The sequence below is a fragment of the Phocoena sinus genome, chromosome 1 (assembly GCF_008692025.1).
Source record: "Phocoena sinus isolate mPhoSin1 chromosome 1, mPhoSin1.pri, whole genome shotgun sequence".
NCBI classification, from domain to species: domain Eukaryota; kingdom Metazoa; phylum Chordata; class Mammalia; order Artiodactyla; family Phocoenidae; genus Phocoena; species Phocoena sinus.
In genome coordinates, this window is record NC_045763.1 from 56,277,247 (window position 1) to 56,303,024 (window position 25,778).

General features: G+C 43.4%; 1 protein-coding gene and 1 pseudogene across 1 annotated transcript in view; both read right to left on the bottom strand.

Moving 5' to 3' along the window:
* JAK1 (Janus kinase 1) overlaps positions 1-25,778 on the bottom strand; it is a 238,437-nt gene that overhangs the window by 200,790 nt on the left and 11,869 nt on the right. The window lies entirely within an intron of this gene.
* On the bottom strand, positions 9,570-12,421 carry LOC116758021 (annotated as a pseudogene).

The window sequence follows — 25,778 nt, forward strand, 5'->3', positions numbered from 1 at the left end:
AGCATCCGAAACTCTCTCTTAGGAGAGAAACCTGTTTTCACAGTAAAATTACAACTAATGAAAATAGAAGGAATGATGGAATTTGCAAGTCATCAGTGGAAGCTATAACTAGTAGATGAATATTGGCTAAGGAACAGAATATTTACATAGTTCCCCAAAACCTCCTATAAATCATTTATTCATTAGAAAAGAAAAATAGTATCTTTACAGTGGAGAAATCTGGCAGACACTACTTGAACCAGCAATCCAAGTCAATTTCAGTGGTATTATTAAGACAGACCAGTATCATGTGCCTTCTCATCTAACGCTCTAAGAAGGACCGAGTACCACTTCTGTGGAATTCCTGCCAACAAGGTACAACCTGAATGTAATCGTGAGGCAAGTTAGACAAACCCAAGCTGAAGGACATTCTACCCAATAACTATCCCATATTCTTTAAAAAGTTAGAGAACATTAAAGGAAGGCCGAGGAACTGTTCCAGATTAAAGAGACATGACAACCAAATGCGACACACGATGCTGCCCTGGGAAAATAAAACGGCTGTAAAGGACATTACTGCGGCAATTAATGGAATTTGCCTAAGGACCATGTATTAGATAACAGTGTTGTATCAATGTTAACTTCTTGTTTGGATCATACTGTTGTGGTTATGTAAGAGAATATCTTTTTCTCAGCAAGTATTCTGCAGTGTTTAGGGGTCTCCTAACATATGATATCGCCAATTTACTCTCAAAATTTCAGAAAAAAAGTCATACCTACATACTATAGAAAAAGAGAGGGGGAGGGGTGGGGAGTGAGAGAGAGCACGATAAAGCAGATGGGCTAAACTGTAAACAATTGGTAACGCTGTGTACAGGGCATACAGATGTTCCATGTATTATTCGTTCTTCTAAATTTGAAAATACAACAAAATTAAAAATTACAAAATGTGCTTTTAATCTCAAACAAAGACCCTCTCTGGATGTTAATCTGGGGGCTGGTGAAACACTTCAGGTAATTACCATAGATATTTCTTAAAAGCGTTCGAATTATTTTGCAAGTCAAAATAAGAAACTCAGAAGAGCTGCAGAAATGCATAGCACTAATTTCTATTGGAAATGTAATCTACTCTTTTCCTCTAAGTGCTCATCGGCTATTCCTGAGTACTGGTCATTTTGTCAGAAGTGGTGGTTTGCAATGAGTCCTTCTGCAAAACAGAACATTTTATGATTCCAATTTTGTTAATGGAAATAAAATGTATGCAAAGAATGAAGGCTGAAAGAAACAACCATGAATCTAGTCAAAATAATTTCAAATGACTTGGCCTCATTTTCTTAATCTTGATGTTAATTTTTTAAGCATTCATTCCATACAGGAAGCCTGAATAACAGCAGGGTTGTTTAGGGAGAAGACAGTGTGTATTTTTTTTTTTTTATAAAAATACTTAGAAATCGCATGTGGCTACCTGTCTCTTCAGTTTCTTCATTTATCAGTTTTCTAAATTACCTTTTTCCACTCTCTATTTCTCTACATTAGACTGTCCACCAGTGTTTATTGAACACCTTCTAGGTGCTATGCAAATATAAAAGAAGATCGTGACATGGGTCTCTGTGGCAGAAACTAGTTGCCTGTTCAACATCTGTATCTTTCTCGGAAACAGACTGCCGTCATTGTTCAGTGCATCAGTGTACAGTGTACTCAGCTAAAAAATATTTCCCTTGCATTTCTTTGCAGATGTGGTGCCCAATGAGATATAAACAGAAGTTGCAAGGTGAGGCTTCCAGAAAAGGTCTTTAAAATTCAACTGGGAGGCCTACTCTTTTCCCTTCATCCTTTCTTCCATCTTGCCTGGAACACAAAAATGATGGCTGGACTTCCAGAAGCCATCTTGTAAACCCAAGGATAAGGCTCACACCCTGGGTATGGCAGAGGGAAGAGCTACAAGAGGCTTGGACCATGATGTTCTTCTCTTAGGGTCCACATTATCAGTCCTGGCCAGCTTTCTCTGGACTCCTTTGAAGTGAGAGAAAAATCAACTTCTATCTTATTGAAGCCATAGTAAAGGATCTCTGCAACCAGCAGCTGAATACAATTTTTAAATTATACAGTCCCTGATTTTAAGAGCCAGTTGAGGAGAAAAAACTAGCACACATAAAACACTTAGAGAACACATGTAGCTGGGTGGTAGGTAGTTAGGAGACAGCATAGGTAGAAAGAGAGAGAGCTTTAGAATCAGTTATCCTTGCAGTTCTAACCTCAGCTTAGCATTTTAGGGTGTTTGACTCTGGGCAAATCACCTAATCTTTCTGAAACCTCGTTTTCCTCTTTTATAAAATGAGGATGACAATGATTACCTTGTGTAGTTGTAATGAGGAGTAGAGATAATGGGACTGGCCCTTAATAGGTGCTCAATAAACGATGGTAGTAATTTATAAGCTATACAAACTCACAGCAGGATGAAATCTATATGGGTTAAAATGATCAAGAAAGGCGTAGAGGGTTTCCCTGGTGGCGCAGTGGTTAAGAATCCGCCTGCCAGTGCAGGGCACACGGGTTTGAGCCCTGGTCCGGGAAGATCCCACATGCCGCAGAGCAACTAAGCCCGTGCGCCACAACTACTGAACCTGTGCTCTAGAGCCCGTGAGCCACAACTACTGACCCGTGTGCCACAACTACTGAAGCCCACGTGCATAGAGTCCGTGCTCCACAACAACAGAAGCCACCACAATGAGAAGCCCGCGCACCACAATGAAGAGCAGCCCCCTCTCGCCGCGACAAGAAAAAGCCCACTCACAGCAACGAAGACCCAACGCAGCCAAAAATAAATAAATAAAAAATGAAAAGAAAGGCATAGAGAATAAGTTGGATTTTGTTGCCAGTGAACGACTGAAATGTTCAGGATGGATAAAGGGGAAAGGTATTACACATGGGTACAGGAAAGGCATGGGTAAAGACACAGAGACTGGCTGAATATAACATATTTGAGAGTTACAAGGAAATCATATAACTGGTACCGTAGAGTTAAGGAAAATAGAGCAGCATAGATAGGGTGAGATCAGGGTGGCATAGATGGGGGGGATCAGGCTGAAAGTCAAAGAGAAGATATGTGACTTGCTATGAAGGGCACAGGAGAATCCGTAAGTTTCATACAAAAAGAATAATCAAAACAGACATAATGAAAGCTCATCACACTAAGGTGCTCAGTTATCCTGAGTGATTTTCTTTTAGAACAAGTGACAGGAAATGAGCCTAAGTGCCAAATGGAAGGCAAGCATCTAACCCAAAAAAGTGGTCATTAATTTAATGGAAACACTGCCTAACAGCAAACATTAATCTAGTTGCTAGAAAGGTGCTGTGAGGTAGCTTGAGTCCACACAAGTGTCCTTCCTGTGGTTTTTGTATAAAATGAAGACTTTTTATAAGATTTTTGGTACTTGGCAAAGGTGTTTTTCACTTTAATCTTTTCAATTTAATCAAGCCAATCATACACAGTATGTTTCTCTGTATAAACCATAAGACACCAGCAGACACTCACCCATTTTGATTCTAATGGTGCCTTTTTCACTTTCTCTCTTTAAAACACTCAGTAATGCCATTGGTTTCCAGCAAATATTTCAGGACTTTCCCAAAGTAAAAATTAAGAGATCTATTAAGCAATCCCTCCACTCTTTGGCTTTCACAGAGTCACCACATTATACAATAAAGTTAATTATTGTTTTTCCTATATGTTAGGATGAAAACTGGTCAACTAAACCAGCCAAGAGACCTCTTGAAGGCCTGTACCTCCCAGATAAAACCCACCCACAAGTTCCAATCTGAAATTCTTCTCTTCCTTCTCGTAAGCTGAAATAGCGTATGTAATAGGAACTACAAACAAACGGTATAAAGCTTGGCTGAGTAATCACGTCTCTGAGATGTCATGGAGAAGGTGCGAACTTGGATGAGAAGACTTGACCTTGAGTCCTGACTGTACAAGTAAGAAGACTGGAGAAGTTGGGGAACTCAGATTTCCTAAACCTCAGGTGGGTCTCGTGTAACATAAGGATTATAACCCCTTTCTACTTTAAGAAGTCCTTCCTTGAGAGGATTTCATAAAATAATGTGTAAAAGTGATCTGTAAGGCTTAAAGAATTGTAAGAGTGTAATATTTTCAGTAGACACTGAGGGTGCCTACCCACTATGTTCCTGTCTTTGGGGAACATCCCCATCACACCCTTCCAAAAGGAGGACCCAAGCAGTCATATCTGAATAATCATAACAATGATTGTTTAAAAACAACAGCTACAGTTTAGAATGATGAATAACTTCTAGGGATGGACAATGGTAGTGGTTGTACAACATGTGTATGTACCTGGGAATTCCCTGGCAGTCCAGTGGTTAGGGATCCGTGCTTTCACTGCTGTGACCGCCATTAGATCCCTGGTCAGGGAACTAAGATCCCACAAGCCGTGTGGTGTGGCCAGAAAAAAAAACACACACACACACAAAAAAGGTGTACTTACTTAATGCCACTGAATTGAACTGTACACTTTTAAATGGTTAAAATGGTAAATTTTATGTTATATATATTTTTCCACAAAACAAATTTAAAAAAAACAACCAAGAACACATATTGAGGACTTAGTGCCTTTCTTATAATCATTAACAAGGATTATTTTATTTCATCCTCGCAATAACCTCTTGCAGTAGGTGCCAGTGTACCCTCATTTTACAGAGGAACAAACAGAGACACAGAAAAGCTAAGTAACTACCACAAGGTTACACGGCTAGTAAGTGGTAGAGCTCTGTTTGAATCTGGACAGACCCCAGAGCCCTGTCCCCACTACCAATCCCTTCCCCCTCCACCAGTCAGAGGAGAGCTCAGGTCACAAAGTCTCAGGAGCTTGGCTTATCAGACTCTGACTCAGGAATCTGGTATAAGAGATACTGAAATTCTGGTCAGAGAGTGCTTGGCTCTAGACTCTTGATAAAAACCTGAGGTCTCTGGCTCCAAGGCAAGTCAAAGCCTCATGTGACCCAAAGTTATAAGGGAACAGGAAACTAAGAGCAGGCAAAGAAGAAAGGCAGTCTAAAGAAAACAAGAGCCCAGGGAGGGGAGATGGGGTGTGTTGAAGACCTTTCCAGTTCCTACGTGTGTCTTGCACTTTGTGTCTTTTTTTTTTTTTTTTTTTTGCGGTACGCGGGCCTCACTGTTGTGGCCTCTCCCGTTGCGGAGCACAGGCTCCGGACGCGCAGGCTCAGTGGCCATGGCTCACGGGCCCAGCCGCTCCAGCAGCATGTGGGATCCTCCCGGACCGGGGCACGAACCCATGTCCCCGGCATCGGCAGGCGGACTCTCAACCACTGTGCCACCAGGGAAGCCGAACTTTGTATCTTTGTGATTGTTCTATATGCTTATCCACAAACCTCTTTTACTTAGGCTGCTCCAATGAGCTGTATGTATAATTTGCAACCTAATGAGCTCGAATTATTCTAATAAAGATTTCAAGAGGGAGGAGAAGTTGCATATGCAAAAATATCTAGAGCATAGCTCTTTATAATAATTAAACATTGGAAGAATGGAGCCACCCAATAACTAGGGAATAATAAATTATACTATGTCCATTCAATGAAATATGTAATCATGAAAGTGCACAAACAGAAAAGAGTGGAATAATTACAATAGGGAAAATATATGAAAAGCTGTGAATGCAGGAATGAACGGTATGTGTGTGTGAGTGTGTATGTGTGTTTTATATTGTTCAAAAACAGCATTAAAGTTTTGAGAAAAGCTTGAGGGCTCTTAAAATCCCCTTTCTTAAAATATTTGATAGAATTATCAGGTATGAGAACTAGAAATCATTTTAGCAGTCATTTAGTATAATTTTTCATTTCTTCAGATTCTGAATACCTTTAGTGCTGAGGAGTCCTCTGTCCTCCAGTACAGTGGCTGCCCACCTTCTGCCTGAACACCTCTGGGGACAGAAGTGCCAAAGTTTCTCCTCTCTTCAGTTGGCTGATTACAAAGTTCTCCCTTATGTTATGTCTGAAGTTTCTTCCCCTTAGTTCTAGTTCTGTCTGATGGGTGTCAAGTCTATCACTTCATTTTTTCTCCCCAAAATAATCATTGCAGTAGACAATTGCTCTAAAAGTACAATCACTCTCATAAGCAGCCTCTGTTCCCTCTCACTGACAAATACTTGAGAATTCCTTCTTGGAGCACTGTGGAACACACAAGCTTCTCTCCAGGTGGAACATTATTGCCAGTGTCCCAGGAAAAAAGCACACACATGTGAACAGAAGGATGAAGAGTAGAGCCCTAGAAGGGAGTGGGGGCCAATTGCAAATGGAAAACCCAGCAAGGCGGTCATGGGAAAACAGCCGAACTAGAGACTGACTTCCAGTTCCCCAGCAGACCTTCTTGCCTTGGTTTCTAGAACAGGTGATGCCATACCCAAAGCTGTGTCATATCTCAGCATATCAGAGGCCCATGGAGTCAAAATAAATGGAAAAAACCTCTCAAGCTAGTTTGGAAAAAATAGGTGGTTTGATTACATTGACTATTCAACGCCCCCCATTTAAAGCTGTTAGGCAGACTATCTTGGTGAACACTGTGGGTAAGATGCTGCATAAAAGGGATAACCCCTTGTCCTAACCGGCATAGAGTCGGCATGCTTCTGATGGGAAAAGATAACTTTCAAATACTTCAATGTCAAAGAGAAAGGAGAAACAGGAGCAGCTCTAGAAAACATAAGAGATTCAAAAATCTTGGTGGAGGGATGGATTGGGAGTGTGGGGTTAGCAGATGCAAACCATTACATATAGGATGGATAAACAATGAGGTCCTATGGTATAGCACAGGGAACTATATTCAATATCCTGTGATACAATGTTCATTGCAGCTCTATTTACAATAGCCAGGACATGGAAGCAACCTAAGTGTCCATCGACAGATGAATGGATAAAGAAGATGTGGCACATATATACAATGGAATATTAGCCATAAAAAGAAACGAAATTGAGTTATTTGTAGCGAGGTGGATGGACCTAGAGTCTGTCATACAGAGTGAAGTAAGTCAGAAAGAGAAAAAAAAATACCGTATGCTAACACATATATATGGAATCAAAAAAAAATAAAAAGGTTCTGAAGAACCTAGGGGCAGGACAGGAATAAAGACACAGACGTAGAGAATGGACTTGAGGACACGGGGATGGGGAAGGGTAATCTGGGATGAAGTAAGAGAGTGGCATGGACGTATATATACTACCAAATGTAAAATAGATAGCTAGTGGGAAGCAGCCGCATAGCACAGGGAGATCAGCTCAGTGCTTTGTGACCACCTAGAGGGGTAGGATAAGGAGGGTGGGAGGGTGGGAGACACAAGAGGGAGGGGATATGGGGATATATGTATACATATAGCTGATTCACTTTGTTATACAGCAGAAACTAACACAATATTGTAAAGCAATTATACTCCAATAAAGATGTTAAAAAAAATCCTGTGATAAACTGTAATAGAAAAGAATTTTTTAAAGAATGTATATATATGTATAACTGAATCACCTTGCTGCACAGCAGAGGTTAACACAACATTGTAAATCAACTATACTTCAATTTAAAAAAAGAGGTTCAAAAATCTTGAACACATGAGACAAAAACTAAAAAAGCAAAAATACGGACAATGTACCTAACCACTTGGTCTGACAAGACCCTCGCTCATGAACACATTATACATATGTGCACCCATCCACACGCACATAATAGGAGGGCAAATCCAAATGTCTGTTCTCTTTGGAATGTTCATGGTAAATCTGAGTGTAGGCAAAAGTGAAGACCTCCCTGGGATCTAAACAAATCTTAGGAAGCAGACTTTGCTTCCTATTTTAGCCAGTATTGCTCCTATATTTGCCTGAGCCCTCCACAATTGTCTGGACCCCAGAATTCATTCTTTTTTTTTTTTTGGGTACACGGGCCTCTCACTGTTGTGGCCTCTCCCGTTGCGGAGCACAAGCTCTGGACGCGCAGGCTCAGCGGCCACGGCTCACGGGCCCAGCTGCTCCATGGCATTTGGGATCTTCCCGGACCCGGGCACGAACCCGTGTCCCCTGCATCGGCGGGCAGACTCTCAACCACTGCGCCACCAGGGAAGCCCCCCAGAATTCATTCTTTATGTTCCTGGAGTTTATATCTTTGCCTGATCTTCTTATCCAACCTAACTTTATTTGTAATAGAAGCACCTCTATTTGGCCCCTTTACTCCTCTATTTTTTTAAAGAAAAAGCATCCCCAAACAGTGGTAATTAGAGGGTGTTCAGAAGTTGGAAAGTGAGAAGAAATTAATCTATACACAAAAAGGAAATGCCTGTCACTCTCATATCTTTCTCTGAGGATCTTCCTAGCCTTCAAGGATATGTTTTTAAAGAAAGTCTTAATTCAAAGAACTGCAATCTTCACTCACAAGAATCAAATAAGCTACTTGGAGGTTGCTGTATGACTCTTAATCATTACTTATTTGAATCCTAGGTGCTCTGATGAGAGGTCGTTTTAAGAGCATGCTTGTGTCAACCTTTAAGAGGTTTCTGTCTGGGCATCCTGGATCATCCTGGTATTTAAATCCTGGGTTTACCAGGTGTTGAGAATGGGAGGTAGGTTTTTCCAGCCACTAGAGACGGGCACAGCCATGCGCACGACGGCATCCATCAAGGCCGCCTTTTCTTCAGATGTCTTACTTTCAGAATCACAGAATCTACCAAATAAAACATTAAGGCCACCATCAACCAGCTTCCCATTTCCCTTCCCCCAAAAAGGGGCACGCAAGAGCCCACGGAAACAGGCTGGACACACAGGCCCTTCTCACATGGGAAAATGATTTCAGTCACTGTCTTCAGCTCCAATTCCTGCACTTAGAACACACATTATAATCTAGCTCCTAGTCTGGCTGGATTCTGCTCCAGTTTAATTGACCAAGGCATCGTCCCTTCCAAGCCGCCTCAGTGAAACCAGTGTAGCCCACTGGATGGAATGCTAAGTGCAGCCGCGCCTCAGAAGGAAAGAGAGCACCACCGCAGGAGGGAAGAAGGGAGGGCATGAGCAGAGACTGTACAAAATCAGAAACACATTTTTAGAACATGGTGGGCTTGGGAGAAGAGGGGAAAGAAATCAACAAAACGTCCCAATAATTTCATGGCAGAGCTAGAAGAGAGCATTTACAGCTATTCCAGGACACTTCAACAGAAAGCTTTTCCTGGATGCACAGACCTTCACAACACTGACAACCCTCAGGTGACCGTGCTGGTTCGTACATGTGGTCATGATGTCACAGCGTGAGAAGAACACAACAGAATGCCCAAGAGGCATCTGGACAGCACACAGCAAAAAAGAAAAAAAAAAAAAGGCTGAACTCCCCTCCACAGAGCCCCATTAAAAACCAAAGTGTGTCTGTTACAAAGTCACATTTTCCGTTTTTCTGCTTTATAAAGTCAGCAATATTGGAGGGTAGGAATGAGTGCAAAAGGGGAGTGTGAGGCTCATAGATGTCCCTTCAGTGAGCAGAAGGAAGGACTGGCTGGACACCTCCCACCCATTTCAGACAAACACACACATGTCCAGATTCACGCTGTGGCTCCTAGGTCACTTCCAGTCTTATTCTATATTGAAATAATGTCTTCCTGAAACCACACAGAGACCACATGCCCACAGATCTCCCCCCGAACCGTGAACTATTCCCGCAGCATGGCCAGGATGAGATTCTGCCAGCAACAGGATGCCAAACCCTTCCCCAGGAAAATAATTCACTTGCTACTATTTTTATTTGCATCATCCCCCAGATAGGATTAGTTCCTCCTCTGAAGAATTCCTACTTGGAAGAAGGCACTGTGACCTGTCAGAGTGCAGGGAGCTATCATGTTGCTGTCAAACCTCCAGGACAGGAGGTATCAAAGGCATCAACCTGGCTGCTATTCTGTTCAAAGTTCTGTGAGCGGGTGGGATGGCCTGGGGTTCTCCTGAAGTACCAGAAAGTGTAGCTGTACTGCAAGGGATGCTCTCAGATCCAGGACAACAGCCTTCCTCTTGCTGCTGCTCTGACGCCTGTCCCATTCCTACGCTTCCTTCTCACCATCTTTCTATGTGATGTTTTCTTCATTGTGATCATGGTCCCCACTGTCCTCATCTTTCAAGGCCTTGGACTTGTTCACTTTCTTGCTGCTGTCACCACTGCCTCACAGAGTGGATCTGTCGCTTTTACATGATGATACTCAGGGCCATGTCATGGGTGTGTGAACTGTGCAGCAGGGCCCTGTGCTCGTCTAATGCTCTGTTGTCATCATCTTGAAATTCTTTTTTTTGTTTGTTTGTTTTTTTTGCGGTACGTGGGCCTCTCACCGTTGTGGCCTCTCCCGTTGTGGAGCACAGGCTCCGGACGCGCAGGCTCAGCGGCCATGGCTCACAGGCCCAGCCGCTCCGCAGCATGTGGGATCTTCCCGGACCGGGGCACGAACCCGTGTCCCCTGCATCGGCAGGCGGACTCTCAACCACTGCGCCACCAGGGGAGCCCCTTGAAATTCTTCATAATTTTTTGAATGAGGGAACCCCACTCTTTCATTTTGTATTGGATCCCACAAATCATGTAACCAGTGCTGAAAATATTTCAAAGAGCTTCATGTCAAACCTCTCCATTCATTTGGCCATTCTTTTTAGAGAACCTGATTTAGGGTCTTTTAACCATCCTGGTTGTTCTTCTCGAACTTCTGTTCCCAGAACTCACCACAGACTCTACACGTGACCTAGTCAGGGAGGAGGACAATGATACCTCAAAGACTGCTGTTATAAACAAGACTGTATGTGTATTTGTAGCGATCGAAAGCAGTTAGTGTTTACCATGTGACTGGCATGTTAAGGACATGACACGTGTTATCTTATGTAATCCTCACATCAACCCTGCCAATTAAGACACAGATTTGTCCCCAGTTTGCAGATAAGACGACTATGGCTTAGAGAGGTTACATAACTTGCTGAACACCATACAGTTACAGGTGGCAAAGAACGCACACCCAGGTCTGACAGACTCTTTTACAGTAGCTGTACTAGGGCTTCTCCCGAGTTATTAGAGACACTCACTACCTAGGTGGCTAGAGGTGGCACACATTGAGCTAGTAACCGATTCCGATTGTACTGTCAACTAATTTTGATCTCTGGTGATTCAGCCGGGAAGGTCTCTTTGGGTGTTAACTGAGCTATTCCCACATGGCCATTTCCTTTTCCAGGTTCATGCCCTGTGTTAGGTTCTTTCCACTACGATTGGCCTCTGTATTAGTTTCCAACTGCTGCTGTAACACATTATCACAAACTTAGTGGACTTAAAACAATATAAATGTATTATCCTGTAGTTCTGGAGGTCAGAAGTCGGAAATGGGCCTCACAGGGCTAAGGTGAAGGTGTTGGCAGAGATGTGTTTCTTCCGGAGGCTCTAGGGGAGAATCTGTTCCTTGCGCCTGTCCATCTTCTACAGGCTGCCTGTGTTCCTTGGCTTGTGGCCATGTCACTCCAATCTCTGCTTCTGTCAGCACGTCCCCTGCTCTGACCGTGACCCTTCTGCCTCCCTCTTATAAAAACCCTGTGATTGGGCTTCCCTGGTCGCGCAGTGGTTGAGAGTCCGCCTGCCGATGCAGGGGATGCGGGTTCGTGCCCTGGTCTGGGAAGTTCCCACATGCCACGGAGCAGCTGGGCCCATGAGCCATGGCCGCTGAGCCTGCGCGTCCAGAGCCTGTGCTCCGCAATGGGAGAGGCCACAGCAGTGAGAGGCCTGCGTACCGAAAGAAAAAAAAAAAAAAAAAAGAACGCTGTGATTACATTGAGCACTTGGATAATCCACAATAATCTCCTGATGTTCAGGTCAGCAGGTTAGTAACCTTAATTCCACCTGCAATTTGTAATTCTCCCTTGCCACGTAACATAACGTATTCACAGGTTCAGGGGATGAAGACGTGGACATCTTCGGGCGTCCGTTATCCTGTCCACTGCAGCCTCCCGACACACCACACACACCAGCTCCTCGTGTGACCTGGATTCCAGGGCCTCCCCCTTCCTATGGATCCCGCTCACCTTCCTACGGATGCATTCTGGTTCTTCTATGTTCAGTCAATAAACATTTATAGAGCACCTATTACGTGCTAGGCATTTTGCTAGGGGCAGGAGAGACCAAGAAAAAAAGACATTGTCCCTGCCAAGAAGGTGTTCACATTTTAGTGAAGCTGACAGAAAAATCATAAAAGACAAGAAAATATGGCAATTACTGGGATAAAAGGGAGCATAGGTGGTGAAGGGGCCCTCAGGACTTGGGGTCTAGGGTGGGAAGGGATATGCAAAGACATACCTTACTGCTCCTATTCCTATCAAGATCCACAAAATTAAAACGGTAGGATTCATCATGAAAAATGAAGATCTGTAATCTGGTCTCAGGCATCGCTAAAGTGTCAATGCCCAGTGATTCCAGGCAGGGCTGGGCTGTTCAGAAGCCAAGAAGCAAAGGGGCACACAGATCTCCTTCTGTGCTCTGAAGGCCTTGCTCCAGCCTGGGGTCAGCAGCAGCCAGCAGGAATTACTCATTACCAAGGTGAGGAGGACCCCTGCCAAGTGGAATAAGCTATTTACAGTCTTCAAGTGGGATGGGCTCAACCCAGGGCGGGTGATACTCTCATTTCCCCAGGCTCAGCCTGATCTAAGACATGGGTTATTTTGAAAGTTGAAAAGGGAAAAAAAATTATTAGATTAAATATACAAAGATGTAGTTTAGTTCCTCTCTGCATCTCAAATGTGGAGTCTGAGGAAGGAGCCCGAACTCCTAAGCTTTCAATGATTTATGTTTGTTTTTAGATACTGTATCACAGCCCAGGACCCCGGATGTGCCTAGACTGACCTTTGTTCCTACCTGCTGGGCACTTTGTAACTGTTATCAGAAGAAATCCGCAAGCTATCATGGGAGTCTGTAGGTTCCTGCCCACTGACATTTCAGAGGAACCAGCTGGCTTTGTTTCCAGCTCTATACTGAACTCTGCTGTCTCCTTTCAGAAACACAAGCAGATGTGTGTGTGTGAGTGTGTGTGTCTGTGTATGTGTGTGTTTTCATTTTCCTGTTTAACCTGAATAGCTATGACAAACCAGGGTCACTTATTTTTAAAAATCTGTCTCTGTCTCTGTCTCTGTCTCTGTCTCTGTCTCTCTCTCTCTCTCTCTCTCTCTCTCACACACACACACACACACACACACACACACACACACACACACGGAAATTTCCTTCCTAGTGGAACATAACCAAAATGCTACTTAGATGACACTGAATTCATGTTAAATCAGACGACTTTGTGAAATCACTAGTATTTGTAGAGGGCTTTATAGTTGGCCAAAGGTGTTCTTGGCCGTTGAATTCTGCTCCTTATAAATCTTGTGAAACGCTGTCCTGGTTGGGGGTCCATTAAGCCTTAAGGACCTTTCACATGCAGAGACCCTTCTGAACACATTGACTGAATGGGGACTTCGTGTGTTTTACTCTGAATGAAATATATCTGCCCTTCATGTACAAAGGACTAAAGCCAGGGATCAGCTGTACTCTCTGGGGAGTCCCATACCTGATATGTGGCCATCAGCCTCAGACTGAATACCTACCTCCTGCAAAAGGGGCATCACCTCCCAAGGCATCTTTGCTTGGTTCTGACAGATGGCCAGACAGAGACGTTAATAGATTCCGCTAGCACATCGACAAGAGGGCCTCGAGAGGACACCTTCAAGGGGTTTGGTGTGGGCCATTACAGGTTCTCCATATTGGAATCAGCCAACCAACCCATTCAGATCTTTTCTCCTGGATAATATGAATGACAGGGGGTCACACATAAACAATGCACAAGGCCTGCTGTTTATCCCAATACTTGAAGTACTGAGTTACCCTGTGGCTAAAGAAGACGTTGTCCTGCATCTTTACAATAAGCTTGCATTAGTGAGGGGAATATGGATGCTTCTCCTCCTCGAAACTTTAAAAAGTCAAATATAAAGTTCTAATTATTATACTCATTCTAAAAGTGAGGACACCAAGTCTCAAAAAGATCAAGCTATCAACAAGGGCTCCTGGCTAGGAAGTAGCATAGCTAGCTTCTGTAACTTCGGCTACAGATGTTAGTTAATTAAAAACACACGCACACACACCCCCATCAAAAATCTAAGTGAGGCACTTCCCTGGTGGCCCAGTGGTCAAGAATCCACCTTCCATTGCAGGGGACATGGGTTTGATCCCTGGTGGGGGAGCTAAGATCCCACATGCTGCGGGGCAACTAAGCCCGCGCACCACAACTACTGAGCTCGCAAGCCACAACTAGAGAGCCCACGTACTGCAAATACAGAGCCTGCAGAGCCCACGCATTCTGGAGCCCGGACACCACAACGAAAGATCCTGCGTGCCGCAACTAAGACCCGACACAGCCAAAAATAAAAAAAAATATATATATATATATATATTTTACGTCTAAGTGAAAATTTAAAAAAATTAATTAAACTTAAAAATTTTTTCATTTAATGTATGGACTTTAGATAATAAACCAAAACAAAAATCTATATCATGACTTGGATGAACCTCCAGGGAATAATGCTGAATAGAAAAAAGCCATTTCCAAAAGGTTACATACAATCTGATTCTAATCACAGAACGTATATGAAATGACAACATTTTAGAAGGGAGGCTAGATTAGAGAGAGGACGGGGTGGGGGTCAGCAGGCTTCAACTCTGAGCTGGGTGGTGTGGAGACTGCAGCCTCTGCCCATTGGCCAAGCGCAGAGTGAGCTTTAAGTCAGACGATCTTCCCTGAGCCAATCCACAGGAAAGCCTTGGCTTCCAGGGCAATTTCTCAGTTTACTGTCCACCCTAGAGGAACCAAGTAAAGTTTTAAGATTTTCAAATGGCTAGCGTGACATTAAGCTTAATACACAGGTACTTGCCTGGGGAAAAAGAACATGTATGGCAGCTTAGAACTGCAGACTCAACTGGACTTCCCAAGTGATGGCGAAGATTGATGACAACCTGTAAACCATCGCATCTGTTCTGTAGAAAGTCAGGGTGACCAGATGGCATGGGATGTGAAGCCTGAAAGAGAGCAGTCCCTGCTTGCTCTAGTGAAGTTCGTTCTGAGCCAGTGACTGTTCTTAGTTAATGGGCCAGTGGCAAGGGCAGAGATATACAAGAAGTTTGGGGCACAGTGTGAGAGAGGAGTAAAGGGAGAAGGGGCAGGAGTGCAAGGGCGGGATTCACAGCTTGAATGAACTGTGTCCGGGGCTCTGCCCTAGAGACTGTGAGGCTCTGAGCCAGTCTCTGAGTCTCTCGGAGTTTCTGATTCCCTATTTGCCGATGAACCCCTGCCTGGTCTCTGTTACCAGGTTGGTGGGAGGAACAAATGGAATAATATAAGTAAAAAGCATTTTGTGAACACTTACATTTCATGCAAATGCAAAGATTAGTAATGTGATTTGTCAAGATTCTTACTGGTGGTCTCTAGATTTCTGGACCTGTGATTTGGCAAGTAAGTTAATTCAGTCTGAAAGCTGGCGGGTCCATGGCCCTCAAGTGAGCATCACTAATGATCAGGTCTTGACAGCAGCCATTGCACTCACCATGGATTTATGTATAGGGTCCTACAATTGGAGAAGGAAGCATGACGGGCCACATCTGGGCTGAGCTCTAATAACTTCAGCTGGCTCCTTACTTCGCTTCTAAGGCTGATCCTTGGCTCAAAGATATGCATATAGGAAGCCTTTACCAATGAGTGAATGCTCATCTAAAAGATACCTCTTGTTTCTGCTTAGGTAATTTGGTAAGTCAGTAAGTCTGGTAATGCTGCACAGGAGAGGGGAGACCGTCATGGTCAGAGACCCTCTGGGAGGGAGGCAGTTAGGGTTGAGTTAAAAATCTTCTCTGAGAAATGGCATAGTATGGCAGAAAGCATGTAGGCTCTGGGCTCAGGGAGCTATGTGAGTGACATAGCTTTATCCTCTCTGAGCCACGGTTTCCTCCCCTGTCAAATGGTTAATGACAACAGTGCTCTCCTCATAGAATTGTCCTGAGGACTAAATGAGATAAACAGATACGGAACAGCAGGCAGAGAGTAGAAACACAATAACAGGGATCCTTTCCTCCTTCAGAGGACAGGAAGAAGATATCATAACTCCTTTAAAATACCTTCCTGTGCATGTTTTTCAGAGAGAACAAAACTTGGAGCCTTGAATTGCTAAGCCTGTCCTCTTTGTAGTCAAACAGATTCCTATCCATGCTCTACTAATTACAAGATATATGATCTTAAGCATGTTAGTTAATCTCTCCTAATCTCTGTCTCCTCAAATGTAACAGAGTTTCATAATACCTATGAATGCGGCTGCTTTGAAAGTTAAATAGGAAGTATATGTAAGGTGGCTAGGACAGTGTCTTACGCACAGTCCAAATGCAATAAATAGTTGTTCTCATCATAACTGTCTTGGGTGTGGCAGCAGTGCCCAAAGAAATGGAGGACAGAGTGTCTACAGACATCACCATTCCTTTTCATAATCATCAGTAATCCTTGGTTCTCTCTGTGCAATACTTTCTTCCCCCTTGCGTCCGACAATAGTTCACACTCAAGGATTTCGTGGGTGTGAAGGAGTCAACAGGGTGGTGCAAATGCCAAAACACAACGGATGTCACCCCGACAGCACACCCGGAGGACGCAAACCGTACGTGAACAAGCTGGAGAGCGTGCCAGCGGGAGCCAGCAGCGTGGGCAAGTGGCTGGAAAGATGCCAGGCGGAAGGTCTGAGGGACTGGGACAAGAGCAACCCAAGGAGGAGTACAGACAGACCAATATCTGAAGGGCTGACGGTGAAAGGATGATTTCATTTATTCTGTCATTCCCTGGACAGCAGAACGCAGACCAATGGGGAGAAGTTACCTGAAGATACATTTCAGCTCAGTAGGAAGAATTTTCTGACAATGCAGACATCCAATAACAATGCTTCTGTACATCAGTGGAACAGGCTGTCCCGTGAAGGAGGACCTGAGTCCACAATCTGGCATCTGGGGGGAGAGGTGGGGAGGCTGGCCTAGACAGCTCTCAGGCCCTTCGCAGCCCTGAAATTCTATCTCGTGAGAAGCCCACGACTGCTTCAACAGAAGCTGTCTTGTGTTAGCGAGTCAATTCATACAAAGCTTGTCCTCCACTCTGTTATAAAACCTGGGGGCACCGCAACAGGATAGAAGGAAAAGATACCTTATTTACCTTAATACTTGCCATCGTTACTACTGCAGATGAGAGGCCCAATATACGTATTTAACAAATACACACTGCTTATCTGCTCTAAGGAGTGTATCTAAAGTGTCAAAGCAACCTCTTCTTTTGTGTGTTAAGATTTTCATTCCAGCAATGTAGCAGAGAAAGGAAGCTATTATCACTAACATTTCCAAACTGATTTTGAGGTAAAAAGGAGTAACTGCTTCCAATTTAAGCACATTATTTAATACCACAAACCTCAGTTTGTGATGATAGTGATATTTGACACGGTTCATTCAACAAATATTTGAGCACCTATTATGTACCAGACCGGGTTTTACTTGCTGGGGACTTCTATCATTGAGCTAAAAAGACACACAGCCCTCATGGAGCTTACATTCTAGTGGGGGAGAGGTAGTAATAAATACAGTTAAGTAAATTGAAGTATGCTAGTGTGAACAGACTATGTAAAAGTGCTGTAAGAAAATAAAGCAGAAAGACTTCCCTGGCAGTCCCGTGAATGCAGGGTTTGATCCCTGGTCAGGGAATTAAGATCCCGCAAGCAGTGAGGCACAGGGGAAGAAAAAAAACGTTATTAAAAAAAAAAAAAATTGTTCATCAACTATACTCCAATATAAAATAAACATTTTTTTTTAAAATAAAAATTTTGGGGCTTCCCTAGTGGCGCAGTGGTTGAGAGTCCGCCTGCCGATGCGGGGAACGTGGGTTCGTGCCCCGGATCGGGAAGATCCCACATGCCGCGGAGCGGCTGGGCCCGTGAGCCATGGCCACTGAGCCTGCGCGTCCGGAGCCTGTGCTCCGCAACGGGAGAGGCCACAGCGGTGAGAGGCCCGCGTACCGAAAAAAAAAAAAAAAAAAAGAAAAAGAAAGCAGAAATAGGGATAGGAAGGAGGTGGTGTGGAAAGATTAAGAGAATGCAGGTAAAAACTACTGCATGGACAGGTTATGCAGAACGTCTTCAATCAATGCTAGCTATTATTACCACGGGCACTTCTGAGTTTGCAGGACCTACAATTATATATGCATCATTCCACTCCTGAATTATTCAATAGGTGGTGTGTATTCAAAATCAAAACCAAAAGGAAGCGGGCCCTGATACTGTCTTCAGGTAGAAGGAATCAATGAAAATGTCATGACTCTGGAGTTCTGGCATTGTCTCCCTTGTGCAAGGACGTTGATATGAATCTGCAGGAAACATAGAAATGCAGAAGCTGAGGACGGAACCAAATTACATCAGGTAAGTGACCTAACTTTTCTAAGCCTTAGTTCCCCTGTGCCCCCATTTGACCAGGGCTGTTGGGACACTTAGTATGTAAACACTAAGTAAATACATACGTAAAATATAATACATATGTAAAATACTGGGCACACAGCAGGTACAGTTAGCTTACATTATTATCATTGTCCAAACAAGGTCATCTGAATTTTCAGAGATTTGCAGTGTGTTCAGAATGAAAAAACAAGGCAGTATTCCTCAGGAGGGAACATTCCACAATCATGGGTTGCTAGGAGTTGGACGAAGGTCACTTGTTATGAGAACAAACCAGGAAAAAAAACATAAGGAAGCATTCAACTGATTAAATGCTCAGTCCAGTGCTCAGCCTTGCTAACAACTCCTTGGCTGCAGTCTTCAGAATTCCAGAAGATGCAAAGACACAATGATTCACTCAAAACAGTTCTTCGTACAAATCTTAGGATTCAGCCAAAAAGCAGTCCCGCAGGATTTATGAAGTGTGCTTCCCTCTACAGAGCCTGCATGTCAAGGACATCCACAGGCTCCCTTTAATGGAGCCCTATTTTTCCAAAGACCTCTGTAGCATCATCCCTCTGCTCTTACCACTCTGACTGAGAGTCTTGGGAAATGAGAATTTAATTTGTTCTGTGTTGAAATTTTTCTCATGGGGCAACTTTACAAAGAAGGAGCTCTTTCTGCTTTCCCAGAGGGGGAAAGCATCCCCATCAGTCCCACTTCCTCGAGTTCTGAAGTAAATGAAAGCTTTGGAATATTTATTGGCGTTAGTGCCTTTTCCACTAGTCATTCCCAAGACAAGGGCAGCTGTCCCTCATTGGCTCTAGATAACACAGTAACCCCTTCTCTGCTGCTAGGAGGCTTGCATCCAGCAATCTGCCTCTTCCAGGGGTATCTATGACAACCTGCCACTTCAAAAGGACTACAGAGGCCTCAAGGGACAAAGGTGTTGGCCTTGCTGGGTCGAAGTCAGTGCTTCTCAAACTATCTGTGGAGAAGAACCAGTTTGTTCTTATTTCTAGTCCATCATGGACCGATATTTTTATAAACTACAATGAAAATGAATTGCTAGAAAAGTGTTTATTAAAGACATAAAATGCAAGCCAATGTTTTTATTACTAGAGTCAACAGACATAAAATTACTCTGTCAAATTGCTATAAAAACTTTAAATGTTTACTCACAGCTTCTGTATCTGTTCTAGCCGCAGCTTATAGCACTAAGTCACCATTCAGCCATTAACATTTACTTGAAACAAAACACAAAGCCAAACAACCCCCTTTTCCTATGAAATAAGACGATGTATTTAGTGCAGCGGCTGGCACATAGTAGTTACTCACTGAATATTAGCTATTACTATTGCTATTCTCTCTGGGCTGGTGAGAAGAAGGGGAAACATTAACTAAGAGACTGAGATGCAGGTCTCAGTTCCTACTCTTCCTACCGACCGTGTACGAGTGTCTTCACTGTTCTGGGCTTTAGTTTCCAAAATCTGCAATACATAATGAGATGATCTAGAATCTAACATCTAGATCAATAACTTATGAACCGAACTGAAACCCAAAGTGAAAAAAAAAAATTTGTGTCCCAGTACACACTCACATACACTCAAGGGGGCAACTGCGAAGTTTCATGAAGTAATATTACCTTACCACATGCTGTGCACTCTGATATTTTCTATCTTGTCTTATTTTTTTAAGTGCTGGTCAAGACATATTTAATCGATTTCAAACCCACAGTGTGAAAAATGCCGTGAACCCAAATGAGCTCTTGGGTTCCCATTCTCTATAGTATACTGATGGGGCTAACGACTAGGAAGTAGATCCCTGTCAGTCATCCACAATTTGGTGTCTAGTAAGGACTGACATTGTTTTGTTTTTAATTTTTATGGGAGAATAGTTGATTTACAACGTTGTGTTAGTTTCAGGTGTACAGCAAAGTGAATCAGTTATCAGTGTATCTTTTGTTTTTTAAGGTTCTTTTCCCACATAGCTCATTACAGAGTATTGAGTAGAGTTCCCTGTGCTATATACAGCAGGTTCTTAGGACTGACATTGTTAAAGCCAGGTGCATCTACAAGTTTGTTTTCTAAGCCTCCTGGTTCTGCATTGAGATACTCTTTTTTTTTTTTTTTTTTAATTTTTTTTTTATTTTTACGGTACGCGGGCCTCTCACTGCTGCGGCCTCTCCCGCTGCGGAGCACAGGCTCCGGACGCGCAGGCCCAGCGGCCATGGCTCACGGGCCCAGCCCCTCCGCGGCATGTGGGATCCTCCCAGACCGGGGCACGAACCCGTGTCCCCTCCATCAGCAGGCGGACTCCCAACCACTGCGCCACCAGGGAAGCCCCTGAGATACTCTTAATGAGTCTATTAGTGACAAAGAAGAACGGTCAAAGATGTGGAATTCAAACCACTGGATGACTACCCACAGGTAACCCTGAATAACTCCCATCTAGCCTCATGCACGGTGCCTTCAGGCAAATGTGCCAGGAGTTGGGTTACGGGGAAATGTCCTTACTGGTTTCTACTTTCTCACTAAATCGCCTTCTGCTTTCTGGACAAGGGAGAGGGGACAGTCGTGGGAGGGAACAGGCTGCTGGAAGTGTTAGGATTGAATTGGCATTTCAACTCCTTCACACGTTAGAAGCAGCGGGTGAGGGGACTTAACTAGGGAACGATACACGGACATGCAAACTTTTACCTGAAGGGATATAGTTTTAAAACTAATTTATTTATTTTTGGCTGCATTGGGTCTTTGTTGCTGCGCGCGTGCTTTCTCTAGTTGTGGCGAATGGGGGCTACTCTTGGCTGCGGTGAGCAGGCTTCTCATTGAGGTGGCTTCTCTTGTTGCAGAGCACGGGCTCTAGGCACGCGGGCTTCAGTAGTTGTGGCACGTGAGCTCAGTAGTGGTGGTTCGTGGACTCTAGAGCGCAGGCTCAGTAGTTGTGGCGCACGGGCTTAGCTGCTCCACGGCATGCGGGATCTCCCCAGACCAGGGCTCGAACCCGTGTCCCCTGCGTTGGCAGGCGGATTCTTAACCACTGCGCCACCAAGGAAGCCCCTGAAGGGATATTTTATAGTCCTTTCATCCTTTTAACGAATAATTTTAACTGTTTTGACTTTCAACTCAGTGAAGAGTAAAACATGAAACTATTTTATGTCCAGTAGCTTCTTTTGTGCTCCCCTTTCCTCTTGAGTAGTAAGGGCCTCAAATTGACCTCTAACCAAGTCGAGTTGCCAAGCGTTTCACTTTGATGAGGATTTTAATCCCATCGTCATTACAAAGGTCTGTACTTCTCTCCATCTGAGGCCAGGCCCGAGGCTCCAGGGGCTGGGGTGGCGTGATGTGGTCTCTCCCTCACCCCCGCCTCTCCTCTTCTCCCAGAGCTTACTACTTTCTTGGCTGGTTCCTTTCATGACCACCGACAGTGAGTCTGAGAGCTGGTTCTGCTGAAATGACATCTTTCAAAAAAAGCTCTGCGTCAAACGGGGCTCCCCGCTTCATCAGTTCCACAGAGGGTTCCCGCCTGAGCCATCCCACCTTGGTGGGGGTGAGTTTTCTGACTGGCCAGAGGCTTGTCTTTTGGGATACCATCCATACCCTGGCTCACTCCTGGGATCCACTCATGGGTTGTGGCAGCTGCTCTCCCGCGAGGCATTAGCCAGAAGGCTTAAGTCCCAAGCCACCTTCTATAGATTCACTTCCATTGACCATAGTGTCCAAGAAACTCACATCCTTGTCCCACCCAACTCAGCATCTCTCCTTTCCTCCCTCTCCCCATTCCTTCTCTTAGCTTTGCAGAGTCTGGTCGTGGGGAGCTCCTACTGGGATAGCTAGCGGCTCACCAAGTTCCAGACAAAAGATGAGCTCCAAGTGGAACACTGCTCTCTGAGGAAAGTTCTCTCCTGCTCCCAGCCCTCTTTTACGGGGATGGGTGTGAGCGATAAGGGTCATCTGAGAGTTGGTTCTGCTGAATGGCACCTTTTGAAGAAGCTTTGCAGGAAAATGCTGGCCACAGAGCTGGAGTTCTCTGATCAAAGAAGAGTGGGGATTTTAAACACCTTTTCAGCTGTGGACTCTTCTCACCCGTTCTTAGAAAACAGGAAAGACTCCACTCAGCATCTCATACCACGTTAGATTTCTACAGTGAGCCACATGGCAGATTCTGTGCCAGGCACTGTGAACATAGCAATGGATAGAGCCATGGTTCCTGCCCTCAAGGAACTCACAATCTAATGAGACATTAAACACACCCCCCCCCAAACATGTACGTTTATGTAGTTCAGTTGTGATAAGTATATTGAAAGAAAAGCACAAAGTGCCATGGGACTGGACACAGTTGAGACTGTCAGGAAAGGGTTCTCTGAGGAATTAATATTTAATATTTAATCAGAGACAGATAAGAAAAGTGAAGGATAAGAGAAGTGAATGGTAAGGATGACTCAGGCAGAAGGAAATGCACTGGAGGGGGAAAGAAGCTTGATTCCCTGGACAAAGGATGGGCTGGTCAACTGGGTATGAGACATGGGACCAGAGAGGTGGGTGGGAACCAATTTAAACATAAGGAACTCCAGCTGAGAATGTTCCAGGCACCCACTCTCATACCTGGCATTCCCTTCTAATGGGAATCTTTACAATCATGGAGCATGTTAAGGACAGTAGTCTTAATCCCAAGAGGATCAAAGAAGCCATCAGAGGGTTTTAAAACAAAATTGTGCCATGATCAGATTTTCATTTTAAAAAGGCAATTATAGGGAATTCCCTGGCGATCCAGTGGTTAGGACGCCGCACTTTCACTGCTGAGGGCCCAGGTTCAATCCCTGGTCAGGGAACTAAGATCCCACAAGCCACTTGGTGTGGCCAAAAAAACAAAAAATAAAAAAATAAAAAGGCAATTATAGTGTACAGCTAAGAAGGCAGAAAGCAGCCATGGTGGATGGGGGAAGGTGCCGTGTAAGTTTCAAAGCACTGTGACATATGCTGGGTCTAATTCCTCTTCAAAGCCTCATCTACTAATCTACATTCAAAAGCAAAGCAGAATTAATTTACATTAACTTAATTTCTTATACTGTTTCCGTTCTAGACTTATCCCCTTCCTCTACCACTTACTAGTTGTGTCTTGAAGACTCTGTGAGCTTCCTCAGGTTCTTCAGTTATGAAATGTGGAGAACGCTTCGTCAAAGATTTGAATTAGGATGAAACAAGAGTCTTGGTACACGTGCACTCAACAAATACTAACTCATTTCAAGCAAATAATCCTGACAACTTAAAAAAAAGGAGTGGGGGGGGAAGGAAGTCCTCTTCCAGCTACTAGACCCAATTATGTACACAAAATTCTACATATATAAACTATGCAAGATTGCCCAAAATGCATTTACTAAAGTGTGGCAAATTTTATGGTATTAGAATAGTATTAGAATAATTTTACAGAAATCAGTGAATGATAATAAAACCGGGAAGGTTTATGTCTAGGCATAATTCTACACATTATGCTGGTAGACATTTTAATTAGAAGCCCATGCTGCCTTCCCCATAAAAAAGGGTGTCTAGATTCTCAGTGACATAGCTTCCCAGCATTCTAGTCTATCAATATAACTTTTGAGAATGTCTGCCTTCCCAGAGGATCTAAAGCTCTTATAGTACCTGGAAAGGGGTCAGCAATGTACCCCTGCATCACAATCTGATGCCAGTGACAGACACTGAGAGTTGACCACAGGTAGACATGGAAAGGTGGTTACAGCACTCCTTTCTGTGGAACCCAGACGGGGCCTCAAAAGTCTTCTCTGCAAATTGCTCTAGGCAGCTACGCCCACTGACCCTAAGATATCCCTGGTCCAAAGATACTCATTTTCAAAGTGAAAAAAAAAAAAAAATCAAGCAATTGCAGTCTGAATAATATGTCTGGAATTTCATTTACAAAGACAGTGGCAAAAAAATGAAAATGAATTTCCCACTACACTGGAACTGGCCTCTCTGTCTTCCCACTTTTTAACAGAACTATCCATCTCCTCATAATCTCATGAAAAATAAAAGTACAGTAATAGTCCAAATGCATAAAGCAAGACATAATCAACTTACTTTACTCCATGTCAATTATGTGAATTGTTTCAACATCTATTACATTAGGGGCACACATTACAACACAAAACCCTTTCAACCAATACAAGGAACTCCAGCTGAGAATATTCCAGGCACACCCTCTGGTATCTGGCATTCCCTTCCAATGGGAATCTTCATAATCATGGTTTGGATATAGAAAGAAAAAACAAAGTGGTTTTTTGGTGCCTCCCTTACTCTTGTTCATGCTTAATGAAGAACTTGTTTAATAAAAGATTCTTAACAGGTAATGGTGAAAATGAACTGTTTGGTGAGGATAAATTGTGAATATGAATGTACAGTTTTAAGGAAGCAATTTTTTGGGGAAAAAATCCTCTACATGAAGCACAGAAACATAAGAATCTTCTTGTCTCAAAAAGCAATTGATTTGGAAGAAACAAGTCAGTTTAATAATGGTACAGACAAATTCGTGGCATATTTATAGTTGGTTGGTTATTCAGGGAAGCTCAGAACATACACGGCATAGCAAAATATTTGAAATTGGCACGGCAGGGATCAGAGCTCACTTTCTGCTCCAACTCTGTGTGATATGATCAAGGTAGAATACTGCATGGGATCTGACGAGGGCCATTCCTACCACCAAAATCTGATTTCCAGAGCATGAGTCCAAGTGAGAGCTTTGTGATAAAGAGGATACAATCCACAAATGATGCCTTTTACTCAGGGCTAATAAAACATGCGATCTCTTAGAGAAGGTTATTGCTGTCTATTTCTTGTCTCTATGCTTTTACTTCTCTTATTTTCAAATTTAAACATATAATAACAAATAGAAAAAAAAAAACTTTCATGATGAAGAGCAAGCTACTCAGGGCTAATAAAACATGCAATCCCTTAGAGAAGGTTATTGCTGTCTATTTCTAGTCTCTATGCTTTTATTTTCAAATTTACACATATAATAATAGAAAAAAAAACCTTTTGTGATGAAGAGCAAGCTACAGAATACTACTTTTAATGAGGCTGGGAATAGTTGAGTGACAAGTCCAGTTAGGATGTTTATTAAAAGTTTATTTTAAAATATTAAAAGTTATTTTAAAATCTTTTCAGACATTGCATTTCTACATTTTGAGAAAAAGAAATAATATGCCACTTGAATGTTGCTTTGGTCATCAAAATGGTCATATAGACACACATACATACACACACACACACACACACACA